The 16,722-nt window shown below is 39.2% G+C and overlaps 1 protein-coding gene across 2 annotated transcripts in view; it reads left to right on the top strand.

The window, feature by feature from the left end:
• LOC122563665 (ADAMTS-like protein 1) overlaps positions 1–16,722 on the top strand; it is a 561,186-nt gene that overhangs the window by 278,162 nt on the left and 266,302 nt on the right. The window lies entirely within an intron of this gene.

Genomic DNA, 16,722 nt, shown 5'->3' on the forward strand with positions numbered 1-16,722 from the left:
ATGCAATTGTTACTAAGCAACTGGCATCTGTTGATAGTTTAGAGAAGTGCAAATGTTTTTCCCGGTGAACGTCTTTTATTTTATGGGATACATGGGTTTTGTGATTTTTGGGGAGAGTGAGGAAGACAGAATCGGATTGTTGAATAACAGTGCATCTCACATACATTCCATACATACAACAGCATAGCCTACAAATACTTACTGAGGTATTTGCCAAAGTAACAGCAGATTGACTCTTGTTTTCATTTAATCATTTGTTGTGCTGGGTTTTGATGTTTTCGAAAAGACTGGACCCTGCCTTTGAATGTTTTAAAGGTGGCTTAATGCGAAGTATATTTGAATAATACGAAAACAACAAACTTTGTAAAAGCTTAATAGTTAATTAGTGATACTTTACAAAAAAAGTTTAACTGTTTTGCTATCAGTGGCATCACTGTTGAGGTTGTTGAACAATTTATTGCTTTCAATTTGTTTTAATATGATAGTTGCTACTCCGGGAGTCTTTCATTGCATCCTTTCCATCCTCTGGAGAGCTAACGTCTGGTAACTGCGTAACTGACACGCTGCGTGAGGAAAGAGCTGTGCTCTTGTGAAGTGACTTGGAACATTCTTCTGCGTAAAAGGCACTAAATAAGTGCAGGTTGTTGTTGCTGCAATGTCAAGTTACTCAGTCTAGCCCCACCCTTTAATTTTTTTGCACGGAAGCTAATAATGTTGTACAGAGTTGGTGCCGACAGCTTTCCCCTGGAGAGCTTTGTTAGCGTAATATTAGCCGACGTTTGAAGCAGGCTGCAAGCATTGTTCATCTGTCCTTGGCAGGAAGAGAAATAGCGAAATACAATTCATTAATTAGTGTTTGCTAAAGCGAAACTGTCTTTCTTGTCCAATCTATTACCTTTTCTGTTTGTTTTTTTTTTCTGAGTGGCTAAGAGATTGGCAAGGTTGTGTCAGTGAAGTCATATCGTTTAATCTATACCTAGACATTACCAACTTGTGAGAAAGTGAAGGGAAACTGGGATTTGACTAGACAAAATAAAAGAAACACATGGCAAGCCTTTTTGATAGAAATTAGTTACAATAGTGAGGCCAAATATATCAATGATAGGTTTTCTTACCTGTAAAGGTGTCAAGATTGCTATCCAGCAGTCAGCATTGAGAAATCTAGCTTTATTTAGGAAATCGTTAAGGGTATTTTTTTCCCCTCCTTTACAGTCCAATGAAGAAAAAGAAATTGTGGTTTAAAAAGTATGTAGAAGAGAACTGCAATCAATATGTAACCAGTTTGCCAAGAATTTTATACTTGGATCAAGAATATGGTTAAAGTCTGGATTTCTACAAACTTAATATAAAAACAGACAGTGCCCCATGGCTGAATGTGGAACTGAGTTACACAGAGCACAGCAGTCCTCATTTTCATTCCTGTCCTTTGCTGAATTAACTGGGTGAAAGCCTGGGCACCAACAGGGGCTTTACAGACAATCTGAGAATTTCTGCTTTCGACTCCTGCCTGAAAGGTGTCTGTTTCTGGATGAGTGGGCACATATGTGTAAACCCAGTAAAGGACAGTGGTTTTGCACCAGTCAAGGAATGCACACTCCAAACCCAAGAAATTGGAAGTGCAGAGACAGAAATTTATTACCCACAGCTGTGTCAGCAGTAAAGACATCAACGACAGACCCGTCAAGGTCAGTCAATGCATCTTCACTTGTCATCACTGCACCAAGAACCTCTTGCACTGCTTAATGCAACACCAACCTCATCAGTCATCCATTTTGCTTAATGTTGCCTAATGCTCCGGATTTGTGCTTAACATTCAGGTACTCCACTTCATCCACATATGTACATTCCAAGAGTGCCCACTCTATGTCCAACTCTCACTGCATCTCTAGCCATTCAATTGTGGCAGGCAGAATCCTCTGCTTTGATTAATGGTGAGCTTGGCAGTGAAAAAAACACTTAGGTGTGATAGAGGGATAGCCACATCCCACCTCCCTTCTGGTTCCTGCCTCAGTCAGAACAAAGCTCTTGGTGGGATGGCCCATGTTTGACCTTCCCATCCTGCCACCTGTTGAGGCTCTTCAATGACCACCTAGTCACCACTTTCCCAAATTAGGATTAACTGAGGTGCATGTGCTGTGTCAACGTGTAGCGTCCGTGGTAGGTGAAACCATGCAGGCAGTTTCTCTCCCAGCTTGATTCAAGGACAGGACATTGAGAAAGGGGCACCGCTCAGAGCCAGTGCCTGGCCTTGCTGCTGAGAAACTTGCCTTTGCTTCCGTGCCACCCCCCCCCCCCCCACCACCATTTGTAAAATCACCTGCCACATTACCCACCTATGGCTGGGTTGCTGTGATCCTGGGATTCCAAGGGGTGCATTTCCTACAGCAGCCATGACTTCTTAGTGGTGCTGCTGAGCACTAGAGGTGCCTCCCTTTGTGGGTGAGTTTTGTGCCTCTGCACTCTTGGTTCCAAGGGAGTGCCTACCAATAGGATTGCCACTGCCTCATTGGCTTGTGGCACAAGGGCCTTCCCATAGAGAGACACCATGACCAGCTCCCAACAGTAAGATTTCACCCAGTGTTACAAACCTGCTGACAATTTCTATCCCTCAAAGTAGCACTTAATAGCAGTGGACAAGGAGACCAGCATCTCTTGAGTTATAGAGAGAAGATCGTTCACCAAATCTGCAACAGAGCTACGACATCCAAAGTCAGTGAGAACATGGAAGATAATGGTATGTTCCTATGAGACTTCTTCACTCCTACTTTGCCCACGTTGTGATCTCTGGCATAAAGTGTAACCATGGACTTCTTGTTTTCCACTCATCCCCTGCTTTCTCCTTCCGCCACATTGCTGATTTATTTTCTTTGCTTTCAGGCACCCAAGAGTGGCCACCTGCTCAGCCATTGCAGGGGATAAAGAGACAGCAACAGCATAGCACTGATCAAGCCCCCTCTCTTATTTGACATTCACAGCCAAAGGTCAGATACTAACAGAACATCTACACTTGTATAAAGTTGGGATTGGCACATGGTGAGTCATGCAAGCTGCAAAGATCGAACAGGCTTGGTCACTCTTTTTCTAGAAAAGAGAAGACTGTGTGGTGACACAATTGAGAACTTCAAAGTTTTGAAATGGTTTTGTAGGGTGGATACAGCAAAGGTGTTTCCACGTGTGGTGAGTCCAAAACTAATCATCATATATCCAGTAGAAAAATAGGAAAAAATTTCATCCAGACAGTGGTGAGAAAATGGATCCAGTACCTTGAGGGAATGGTTGAGGTGAATTCTGCCAATGCATTTCAGGCGAAGCTAAATAAACATGAGAGAGAGAGAGAGAGAGAGAGAGGGAGATAGGATAGGTGAATTTGAGTAATAAGGCTCATAGAGGATAAACACATGCATCATTTGAGCTGAATAGATTTTTTTGTTAGTACTTGAACTATTTCATGTAATTTATTTAACTTTGCCTTTAATGCACTGAATATTCAAAAAAGGCACACAATGCAGAAACTGCATAATTAGATTTTGCATTATGTGCCATGTTGGGATTAGTGAATCTTTACAATAGAACTGAATAATAATGTGCCTTGAAATACCTAAGAGCGACATATACAATACATCATTTCTGGAATGCAGTGACTATTGTTATGTAGACAACATGGTAAATATCCCATATAGAGTATGAGGAATGGCTTGTTAATCAATGTTTGGTGACCTTTATGAAGAGGAATGGTGGCTGAGACACAGAGAGAACTTTGCACTACTCTTCACTTCTTATATCATTACTTTGAACTATCAATTAGGACCTTGAGTTAATTACATTGGCGAATGTGGAATCATTTTGGACGGACTGTCAGCTGAATTTGACATTCAGCTTTCATTTAACAAGTGATAGAATTGCCTAATGATATTCTGTCAAATTGACAACCGATTACTCTAGTGAAGGATTGGTGGGTGATTAGTTCCCAACAGCAACTTTGTGTTGAACCTTCAACAACTTCTTTCACTTCAAGTGTGGTACCCCATTAGGAACAGAAGAACATGGATTTACCCCTTGATTCCTGCAAAAATAAAGCATTTTCTGAGGAAGAAAATTCAGAAAAATAATTATTGCATTCTTCTGTGCATGAAGAGTTAACAAATTTTCTTTCCCAACATTAATGTGTGTCTCAATGATCAACATGTTTATATGCAAAAGACAACTTTACAATATTTTTGTTTCATTAAACATCATGCAAATCACTCCATACATACTTGCACATTGACACATCACTATGCCTGGATGACAGGCAATTGATGTGGCTCTGCAGGGCTGGGTGTGCATGGGTGAAAACTATATTTGACAGCACCTGCAGGCAAAGAAATCTCAGGATCCCATTTCTGTCATGCAATTTCTTCGCTGTTGAAGAATGACACTGTACACTGTCTATACTGTGTGTAGGGGTACTGCTGAGGAGAGCTTGTTCCACCATGCTCTCAGGAAATTCTATTGTGTGATTAATGAGGGACTTGATGGCACATATTTACAGATTTGTTGCAATTTTGTCAGTTTTCTTCTGATATTTGAATTCTCGCAGATGCCACGTAGCATGTCTGATATAAATATTTTAAGGGTAAGACGTTGATTTTTCTATAACATAAGCTGTGAAAGGATTGGTCATTTTTGGACTGCCGTGACTGGTTGTGCTGATGCAGGAAAGTAAAAATAATCCCTTGTATTTTAGTATTGAAATTCAGACATTAAAACTAACGATATAGTGAGAAATCAAACTGCACCTGGCATCAATGGGCCATCTCCATCTTAAGGATCCATGTTGTAGTGCAACTGCCCTGAGAGAAATGGAACTGATGAGGAGTATCAGGCTGTATTTCATTTAAAAACAAAAGGAATTCGTGCTGTGCAGAAAATTTATGCACAACAAATACACAATAAACTTTTCAGCTGTGACAAAGCACACGTTTAGGGTACGAGAGTTATTGATTAAGGTATCATTTCAAATATTCTAAGTTTGCATCAAATGTTTTTCCTTTTTCCTTTTTCCATCATATAGTTGATACCAATTGTTTGCTTTTACTGAATTTTGAAATGAAATTTCTTGTTCATAATTCATCTGCAAATAGATAGAAAAGCTAGCTTTATTTAAGGAAAGTGATTCATTTCAGATAGATTTGTAAAATAGGTTTTCTGCAACTTTTGTTAAGTTTGTGATTTCATTTAAAAGGTACAGAAGAATGACTTTGTTGCTAAACTTATTTCTGGCCAACAGATATAGTAATTTCAACAGCAAATATCTCAAAATTAATGTGTGATGTTAGGCAAGGTCACTGTGCCCAGGGACCTGATTGTAGTTCAATCTTGAAAAGTGGCTTCCCTGTGTTGATCCTTGCTGTGAAATGAAATAGTTATAGACCTGCTTGGTTTCAACTTAGAATGATTGTTGAGGAGTTGTATGGAAAGGAAAATGGTCTCAATTTACTCTACAGCTCACTAAATTACTTTGCAGCTTTACTCTGTTAATTTCTTACTGGCTGTTAAGATGCTAAGTACAGTTAATTTGTTCCATTGCCTAATGTAGCAAAATCAAGTTAATTGCTTCCTTTGATTTTGTAGAGAATTGTAAAGGTGGTTGATTTTATTTTAAAATTCTAGGCTTTGTCTTAATTTTTTGCAGTTCTTTCATATATTTGCTTCGGGTCTTAAAATGCGACATTTCCATTGCAAAGTGCCTTACAGGATCAGAATAATATATTTCTTGCAAGATTCGCAGTGCACATGAAACTAATTACTACAAATCTTTCAAGTATGTCTTAACGCTGAGATACCTGTCTCACTGTCTATTGGAAATCCATTCAAATTAAAAGGCAGCAAATCACGAACATGCAGCCTGAAATTTTCTAAGATTTGCTGGCAGCAGGCAGGATACAATACCTCAAAAAGTTTGACAAACACAAAAGATTTACCTTTAGCCTTGTTATGAGATACTGCTGTGAAGTCTTTGTGACTAAAGACTGTGATACATTTTCTCAGGAATTGCCTCTCCATGGAGGTCTTCCAATGATTACAAAAATGCAATAATTTGAGTGACTAGAATGATCAATCATACATTGTTCCAATGAAAGTCACAAGGAGATGTGATCATCTAGTTTGAACTTGTATGTAGAAGTAATGCCCCATTAATCTTTGCACTCTGTGACAATCCAATGACTTATTTATAGCTCCGTTACTAAGAAATTCCAATTTATGATTTCTTCCCTGCCGTCCACCTCAGGTCATGAAATTATAGCTTCTGCAATTTGGTGACCTAGTCTCTGCCCCTATCATTTGGAATGAGGAATGAAGTGCATGACATAATTCAGGTTAATATTATACTCAGCATTGAGTAATGAGCTAGGAATGTGACAAACTACAATTCTTACACATTTTTTTTAACATGCAAGAGTTGAGAAAAGTCAAACTAATCTTGCAGCTTTTTTTCATGGAAGAACTTGCAGGTACTTTTGATATTTATTAACCTTGAGTTTTTTATTTTGCATCAGTATTGGGGAAATGGGTTGCAACCATTTTAACTTGAAAGATATTGCCAGAGTAATCTGAAATAAAGTGATTAGATCTTTTTTAGTAATGTGAAGTAATCTGCCAATTTATTAATTTGTAATTTATCAATTATGCCTAAAGTATTGATACCATAATTATATTCCCTGCCAAATGGAGATGCCCTTCATGTTTAAAAAGGCAGTGTTGTTTTACGCGTGTTGAAAAATAACAATAGAAGTTGGTGCTAGCTGGTAATTCACGATAAGCAGTAGGAGCATATGTTTTCCCCGAAGCTTTGGAGGCTGAGGAGTGACCTTATAGAGGTTTATAAAATCATGAGGGACAAGGTCTTTTTCCCTGGGGTGGGGGAGTCCAGAGCTAGAAGGGAAAGATATAAAAGGGACATAAGAGTAACTTGTATTGAGCAGAAGGTGGTACATGTATGGAATGGGCTGCCAGAAGAAGCAATGGAGGCTGGTACAATTCTAACATTTAAAAGGCACCTGGAAGGGTATATGAATAGGAAGGGTTTAGAGGGATATGGGCCAAGTGCTGGCAAAATGGGACTAGATTAGGCTGGGATATCTAGTCTGTATGGATGAGTTGGACCAAAGGATCTGTTTCTGTGCTGTACATCCTATGGCTCCCAGACCCTATGAAACAAGCTGTCCATTATCAACCTTGTTCATATGACATTAATTGAGCATGGGTTTCAGATAGACTTCTGCCAGTGTCCAGCTAAACTCATTGGAGTTTAAACCATGTGTTTAATGTGTCTAACTCCAATAGTTAGCGATCAGAGAATGGTTTGAATGCAGCTGCCACTTCCAGGAAATGCTTGCAAGTGACAGAGCCGGGGGTGCTAATAGGAGGGTCTTGTCTTGTGGTCAAGCAGTGGAAGTGGATCTACATGTATTTCTATGGTCAGGTAAGGCAGGACAAATCACATGTATCATATTTTGGGCAGAGGGATATTGACAAGGTGCTGGGGTGTTCAAGAGGGGAAAGGAGGAGACAGCCTAGTGGTGTTATTGCTGAACTGTTAATCCAAAGAGCCAGATGATGTTCTGGGACTTTGGTTCAAATCCCACCATGGCTAACTGTGGAATTTGGATTCATAGAAAATAATCCATTGCCAAATGTTGGGAAAACCCATTTGGTTCACTAATGACCTTCATGGAAGGAAACTGCCATCGTTACCTGGTCTGGCCTACTTGTGGCTCCAGAGCCACAGAATTGTGGCTCTGCCCTCTGGGCAATTAGGGATGGACAACAACTACTGGCATAGCCAGCAATGTCCTCATCTTGTGACTGTATAAATAACAAGAAAATGTATTAGGAGCACTTGAATAGGATTTAGGAGGAAGTCTTGAGTTTAGTATTTGAGGGAGGAAGATCTTGAGTGTGATGGTGGTGCGGTGGAAGGGTGAGTTCTCCAGTCTCATAAGGATGAAATGGAGAATCTTAGGTCAGGCTAGTGGTCTGAAGTGGCCAGGTGAGTTCTTAGGGAGGGAACAACAAAATTTAACTTTGTACTACACAGAGGAAAATATAGCAAACTCTGCTGGGGACTTTAATAGCTTTAGCATGCTCTGTTATTTCTTACTTATTACTGACTGATAAGAATTACAGTCACCTAGGTGTCTGATCAACATTCCCTCTAAGCTACATGACTGCACATGTTGCAATCCATGCAGCTGGGAAGAAAATTGAAATGAAATCTGGGGGTTTATATCCTCCCACCTCAAATAATTAGGACTAGGATTAGGATTCCTACTCCCTTAAACTTCTAGCTGAGCATTTCCAGGTTGACCCTGTGTCTGTCTTAAGTCAGTAATCTCTGAGATGTTACAATTGCCTCTGTGGATGTGTTAGGATAAGGTTGGGTTAGATGGATTGTGACAATAGTCAACCAAAATAAAGCATGGCAATTTCCTGGAATGGCTAATTTGGCAACAAACTCCCCTAAATTAATTCACCATGTGGTACAACCTCTGATTGTTATTGGACATTAAGATCACTGGAGAATTGATCTGAATTAGCACAGGGAGGTGAACTGCAGTCAGTAATCAATGTAAGGATTGTGGCACATTACTGGCTGAAAGGATTAATGTTCTGCAGCTAAGTGGTAAAGCCACTGTGCAGTATTTGTGTAGCAGATAATCAATTGTATTTATGTAGTGTATAAAGTATGCTATATTTATTCAAAATAAATACTGAATATTTAATATTTCCATAAATTTTGATTTACTCAAAGTCAATTGTAAGAGAATATTTATGTAAAGAGAACAAGATGAATGAACCTATGAATTTCCGATGATTCATTTCTGTTGTTTCCTCCCAAATCCATATTTTAAAAGAGTACGGTGAGAGCACACACTGACTGAACACTCTGTCCCATAAATAATTGTTTGTATTTATTTGTATTGCTTGGTATTCCTGATATTTGACTTTTTATCTGGATGAAGAAAAGAAACTCTCAGGGCTGTTGGTGTGACAGTTATTGTTGTATTATGTTCTCAGCAAGTATACTGTATTCCTCGAAGGAATATGCTCAAGATATGATCACTGTGTCTTATTTTTAATCTTCAGATCACATGCAGTCAGACTCCATCCTAACTGGTGTTGCTAAAAGAATCACATATTGATGGAAGTGTGTTACTACTGGTAACTGAATAGTTCAATATTAGCCCTGAACTGAAGTGTCTTTGACTGTAACAAATGTATCTAGCAGAAACTGTGATCCGCATCCGTTGATAGTTTTAATATTGCATTCGGGTTTTATTTCACAGGACCTAACATCAGCACTTCTGCATCAGGTGCAATTGCCTAGCTGAAGGCAAAGCTCACATCATGATGGCAGATCATTATAAGAAATCGTGGCCATTTATAAAACAATCCAGGTTCTTAGTGGTAGACACTTGGAAATATTGTTGAACATCAGCTAGATGGCAGTCCTGGACTTAGCATAGATTTCTGAGTAGGGATCTGTAAATTTATCAACCAAAAGGCAGAGCTACATTTTTCTGGTTAAAATAGAAGTTCTGCCAATCTAGATGCTCAGTCTATCTTTTTTGAAAAAAACGAATGAACTGACAGTCTGCTACTTAAGGAAAAAGCATTAAGCTCTCCTGAAAGAAATTCAGCTATTCAAACAATAAACTGCAGGTTTTTTTTACATTGCCCAACTCAGCTGCATACAGAGATTCATTGACATCATTATTCTGGCTTCAGCTCGCACCAATGCAGAGGGAAGTCTTTGGTTATACTTTGAACGAATAGTCGAAAGTGACCAAAAATCAAGATGGTGCAGCAACAGTGAAAATTCAAGTGGAACAGAAATAAAGCAGGAAAAAGCAATTTTTAAAAATATATACTGCACTCTACTTTTAAAAGTAGAAAACCAACAATAAATGGAGAAAAAAAAATATTTATTTTTGAATTGGGTTGTCATTGATACCATTAATGAATTACTGAAATTCAAATAAAATATGCCATTTTATTTTTCCGATGAAGAAAGGAATGACCTGAAGAAGAGATCTCTAAAAATTTTACTTACTCAAGTGCAAGAAAGGACTTTACAGATTTAATATATGCATTCCTCCTGTGGAAGATCAGCAAGATACAGAAAAGATTTGGATGTACTCGAACACCAATTTGGGGTAAGAATTTTTTAATTTCAAGGATTAACACATCCCCAACTCGTCATTGAAACAGCAACCCCAGAGTCTTTTGATGGATTTTTCAAAAGATGTGACAAAAACGATGAGTTAGACTTTTTAGAAAAAGAACATTGAGACACTCATCAATGATCACCTCTGCATTAATTAAAGCCTTTAGGACGAATCTTCTTGGCAAGGAAAAAAAAACAGCCATTCATTAATGCATTACTTGAAGATGCATGCAAGCATGAATTTTGGCTATCAATAATTCAAGATCTATTCCAGCAAAGATTACACGCTTTAGGGGCAGCCAACACTATTGCTATGGTCGGCAAAGCACGCCAAACTAACAAGATGTGTTTTGATGCAACTACCCAAAAGCTATTCAGCTTTTCTTCACAGTTGCACCAAAAGATAATTGGTATGTGTGTGTGTGCGCAGGAAATCTGGCTTGAAAAACCAAGCCAGACCCCAAGACAAATGCAAGTGACAAGAGGTCAATGCAGTATCACGATGCTGGCAGCAAGCAAAGTATTAAGAGCTTGCATAACCATCAACACAAAAGGGAAGTGTACAGTTGACTGAGTGAACAATAAAGTTTGGAAGATGTCTAAGTTTTTCATATTGTTAACCTCACACCATGTTGTTAATATAAGTTGATCAGAAGCTTTTATGATCATTTATATCATGTGTGCTGAATAGATCAGTGGCACATCCTGAAAACTAGAAGTAACACAGCAAGTGGTACCATTGTATTACCACTGCACATCCTGAAAGTCATGAAACGCAGCATACTGATAGTTCATGGTACAACCTACAAGAGATTGTCTCCCAGAGTATAACATCACCAGTTGTGTGCATTGTCAGAATCACACTGCTGTGCCAATATGTGAGCTGCTGCTGGCTTCCTGAAATCTTCTACGTGCTATATACTCCAAAACATCACAATAGTGCCGTTTCAAACAACACCCACTCTGGGAGAATAGACTAGATGTAGCACAAAAGAATTCATCAACACTCTCAAACAAATCTACCCAGTGCTTTGACATCATTAGCAATTTTATGAATGGTGCAATATTGCAGTTCAGGGATGATGCCTCATTTATTGTTCCTTCAAGTAAGTGGGCTCACGTTGAAGAGAATCTTGAAGTGGAACTGAATAAGGTGGGGTGAAATGGAATCATTTGAAAAATTGACCACCATACTGATTTATATGGTTCCACTGCATGCAACATAAAGATCGCAACGTAAGGTTATGCCAATGTCTAAGACACCTCAACTTTACTTATACTGTATCCACATTAAATATTGATGCTAGAGGAATTATATCCTGAAGTTTTCAGAGCCATGTTCTTCTCCAAGTTAGACGTAAAGGACGGCTAGATGTCTATCCATGTTTGTAAAAGAATCCCAGGCGCTCACATCATTACAAACATTGTTTGGATGGTACTGTTTCTGATGGTTGCCATTTTGGCTATTCCAGTAACAAATGGATTCATTCTTAAAGAGGTCCTGAAGAAGGACTTATGCCTGAAACGTCGATTCTCCTGTTCTTTGGATGCTGCCTGACCTGCTGCGCTTTTCCAGCAACACATTTTCAGCTCTGATCTCCAGCATCTGCAGCTCTTACTTTCTCCTCCTTCTTAAAGATGTACCTGAGTATATTTTCACAGCTACTGATACTGTGATTATGGTTGCGAAAAAGGCAGAGCATGACCCTATTATTCACTGGCTGATAGTAGTGATATAACAACATGGATTGGTGCAGCAAAATGTATCAGATAAATGTTACCATGATTAGCAAGTTTGCATCCAGATATTCAGCCCAGGGAACCTCTCCTGGTGTAGATAATTTGAGGATGTTAAGCAAATGCCAGCTCAGCATGATAAAGGAGATCTGCAACATTGCATCAGATTTTTCAACTTCTCACCATATTGTCCAACATGTGGCAAGTTATCTTCACTACGAAATTTACTAAATGATGTGCATGATGTGTGGCAACATGATCATCAATACATCTTTGATTCTTTCAAGCAGACTCTGTCAAAAAAGAAAATTTGCTTGTTACAACACTGTGAACTCCAGGAAATTGTGATTCATGATGTGATGTATTATGTAAAGGCCTTGGCAGTGACTGATTTGAGCCGAGAAACCTATTGCTTTTGGTTACAAAACCCAGCCGCCTGCACAAGTGATCTACCCATGTTCTCTTCTTGCTCACTGATTGTGTATCGCTTCATTCTCCCATGTCATTGAGGCTGCATGTCCTGTGCCTTAGATTGGTTCAGCACTTGGTTGATGGGCAAGGTTTTTGCACTTGCCTCTGAGTAGATGTTGTGAGACATTAACTCTGCTATTGAACATCATATGGTTTCCCACCTGCTTCTCCAGCAAGGCATTTAATGATGAAATAGTTCATAAGCTACTAAAACTTGTCTAAAATTCCATCTGACCCTCTGAGCAGGTTCCCAATTCACGCAGGTTAATATACTCCTCTTGATCTACACATAGATTCTGGCAACTATGGGGGTGAAGATATTCTTTGGACAGATCTGTTGCATTTTGCCCAGAGCCAGTGTTGACTGTTAAAATCTACAAGTGCCAGAAGATAAGCAGTTACCAAGAGCTGTGTTAGCCAAGGATAGCCTGATAGCATTGAACAAAATCCCAGGAAGATTGATTCATTTTAGACATACAAAGCAAACTTGGTATATCATGGCTAGTGATTTTCAAGTTCTAATATTCAAAGCATTATGCCATGGTACCATGACCATTTTATGTCAGGTACACACAGTTATTGTATGCAAATTCATGTCTTCTGCAAGAATCAATGTACAAGCAGAGATGAATCAGGATATTCATTTTACATTTGGTGTGCCTCAACACAATCAGTGAAGGAAAACTTTACACCCACACAATGTTCTCGAAGCTTCTCAGATGAAAATAACAACAGACTTCTTGATGGTGTGAGAGGAAGATTACATCCTTGCAGCATTGATAGTACCATGAGTGCTGCAGCCAACATTGATCCAGTAGCCACTATTCTCTGATTATTCATTGTCTCACCAAAGGTAGTGTCTGGCAAAGACCACACTTCACTGGCTAAGCATTACACAATGTGAGGACTGACCCATTTCATATTGTCATTCCCCTATCCTCACTCTGATAGTGCATTGCATACTCTCTGCAAGACTATCAATTCACTGGTCATAAAATGTAGAGTGGAAAAGTGGTATTTTTACATTGCATTCCTGCATTTTTGGGTAACACCAATGGAGAAGGAATAACAGTTCCACAGCATCTATTCAGGTGTGAAAACTTTGTCCAGCCACCAGTTGCTGAACAATTCTAAGACACAGGACATTCAGCTTCAAGGATGGGGGAGAATGAAGGGATACATAATCAGTGAATATAGAACATAGAACAGTACAGCACAGAATAGGTCCTTCAGCCCACGATGTTGTTCCGACCATTGATCCTCATGTAAGGTAAACCTAATGTACGAACCCTCAAATTTCTGTGACCATATGCATGTCCAGCAGTCTCTTAAATATCCCCAATGACCTCGCTTCCACAACTGCTGCTGGCAATGCATTCCATGCTCCCACAACTCTCTGCATAAAGAATCAGCCTCTGACATCCCCTCTGTACTTTCCGCCAAACAGCTTAAAACTATGACCCCTCGTTTAACAATTTCTGCCCTGGGAAAATGTCTCTGGCTATCAATTTTATCTATGCCTCGCATTATCTTGTACATTTCAATTAGGTCCCCTCTCTTCCTTTTTTCCAATGAATATGTAAAGAACTACTGGAACTGAGTCTGAAATCCAAGTTCAAATACTTGGACACCAGCAAAGGTTTCTCAAATATGCATTCATCCCAGATCATGCAGTCATTACTGAGCATGGTTTTACATTGTGAAAGAACAGAAATCAGCTCAAGCCAATGTATGGTGCTATAATCATGCATCGAGAGTGAGGATGAAAACTCTTAACAATGAATGATTCTGCAGTGTTATAGTGTGATGACAACAGGCAGAAAGACCACCAATCTCTCAACCAACAGCAACTAAGCACAGCATGTACCTCTCCATTAGGGTACAGAAATGGTCTTGTTTCCAAATCTCCAAATCTTTATATTGAAGCTTGAATTATTAATCTTGTTAGCTTTGTGTTTACCTATACATATGATCATTAAATTGACAACAGGTGCCCATGTAAATCTGTTTGGCATTTTTTTAATCTTTAGAGAAAGGGAGACATTGTGTGATGTTTCAGTTCATATACAGTATGACTGGAAAGGGTAGCATGGTGGCTCAGTGGTTAGCACTGCAGCTTCACACACTGCTGGGGACCTGTGTTCAATTTCAGCCTCAGCTGACTATCTGTGTGGAGTTTGTACATTCTCCCTGTGTCTGTGTGTGTTTCCTTTAGGTGCTCTGGTTTTCTACCACAGTCCAAAGATATGCAGGTCAGGTGGATTGGCCATTCTAAATTGCCCATATTTTTAGGCACATTAGTCTGTGGGTGATGGGTCTTCAACCCAAAACATTGCTCTTCGGACGGCCGTTTTGGGTTGAAGGACCTGTTTCCACACTGTAGGGAATCTAATCTAATCTAAATCTATAGATGTACTCATAACTGTATCATAGCATGTGACCAGATGTCAAACTCTATCTGGACAGGGGCTACTTCAAACATGACATATTGATGAAAGTGTTCGTAATTAAATAACTTAACATCAGATCTGATGCTGAAGTGCACATGGTTGCCATTTATATGGAGTTGTAAGAAGCATCTTTTGAATTTTTCAGTCCCATATTACTCATGTCTGATCCTTCTGTTAAGAGAGTGAACATAAGCATTGCTGCATTAGGTACAATGATGCTGTTGGAGGCAAAACACTCACCATTGTGGCAGATCTGTCATCAGCCTTGCGTTTCAGCTTGAAGGTGCATCATCATTCCCCTGACAATGAAAGTTCTGCCCATAACCTTACTGCTTCCCAATCTTGTTGGGTGTGGAGGCTAGCTCATTAAATTGTGAGACATAACTGCTGAAGATGAAGGTTGCCTCCTCCATCATCTTTAAATATAGGAAACTGCAGGCTCTCTTCCTTGGAGTATGGGAGAAGGAAAACACTTCTTCACTTAACTAGGATCTCTTCTAGTTGACAGGTACTGTTTATTGCATGTTAGCAACTAGCTATACATTACGTGGGATAATGGGTATTGTCACAGACTTTGAGAATGACCAGACGAATGCCCAAGCTGTTTTGTCCACAGGTCCATATGCTGTCATCATAGTGGGTGGTACTTATGACATTCCTCAGTGTTAACCCTTTTAGACAATTATCCAACAAAACTTGTCAAAGCAATTTGGGAATTTGAATGCAGTTAATAAATCTGCAAATTAAATTGTCAGTCGTAGTAAAACTCCAACTTTGAAGAAGAAAATCTCCCATCCTTACCTGGTCTGAGCCTGTCTGTGATTCCAAACCCATATGGTTGACCCTTAACCAGCAAGCCACTCACTAATGTTGAATACACACTACTGCAACAGTTTTAAAAGGCAACCCATTACCATTTCCTGAACCCCGTGAAAGACAATAAAATGATAATTCTGCTACTGAAATCTATATTCTAAGCATACAGTAATAAAAATATTTCACCAAGCTTTTTTAATTTCTCAATATCACAGGAATCATGATTTATGGCACAGTGACAAAGATTTTGAAAAGTTCTTTGCATTGTCTTCCCTGAACTGTCACTCAGATCATTTGTAGTGCCATGAGTGTGGCTAGCCTGCTGATAAATTACTGAAAACTACAGTCCCAATCATCCAAGTTTAGGACACCCATGGACATCAGTCCTCTGATTGCCTTATGTCTGAGACAATCAGTACTTGTGCTTCCACCTGGAATTTGAACAAAAAAACTGGGCATTTTGTAGTTTATAGTATAATTGCTGTTAGAAAAACGCAGTGTCTCTTTAAATCAAAGACGTTTCTTTTTGACCGAATTAAAATAATTCAGGAGCAGCTGCATCAATGAGCTGTATTAGCACAGTTGAAGCATGAGAATGATGTGAATGTAGTGGGAGAAAGTGAGGGTGAATCAGTGCCCTGAGGCAATGGATTGTGAGGGAGCATCTTCTGATAACCACTGAGGCAGTTAATGACCATGACTGAAGACTGTATTGAGGGTAATTACGATTCACTAAAGCTTTGGAAATGGCCAGTGGGGAAAAGAATCATGTGGTGCGTGAATGCTTTTCTAAGTACAGAGTATGAAGTGTTGGCGTGTAGCTGCATATTTTTAACATGCCAAGATGGGAGATCACATTTCAGCTCTCTCTATTCATTGCATACCTTTCAGAATTAGAACCAAATTATCATTATACACATCAAGAGCACTAAACATCAACTTATTTTTCATCTGTTCTGAATAACAGTTTTTGGACAATTAGAGTAGTGAATTTAAAATACTGTAATTTGTCCTTTTATATATTGTACTACTTAAATA

Source organism: Chiloscyllium plagiosum, chromosome 2, assembly GCF_004010195.1.
Source record: "Chiloscyllium plagiosum isolate BGI_BamShark_2017 chromosome 2, ASM401019v2, whole genome shotgun sequence".
NCBI classification, from domain to species: domain Eukaryota; kingdom Metazoa; phylum Chordata; class Chondrichthyes; order Orectolobiformes; family Hemiscylliidae; genus Chiloscyllium; species Chiloscyllium plagiosum.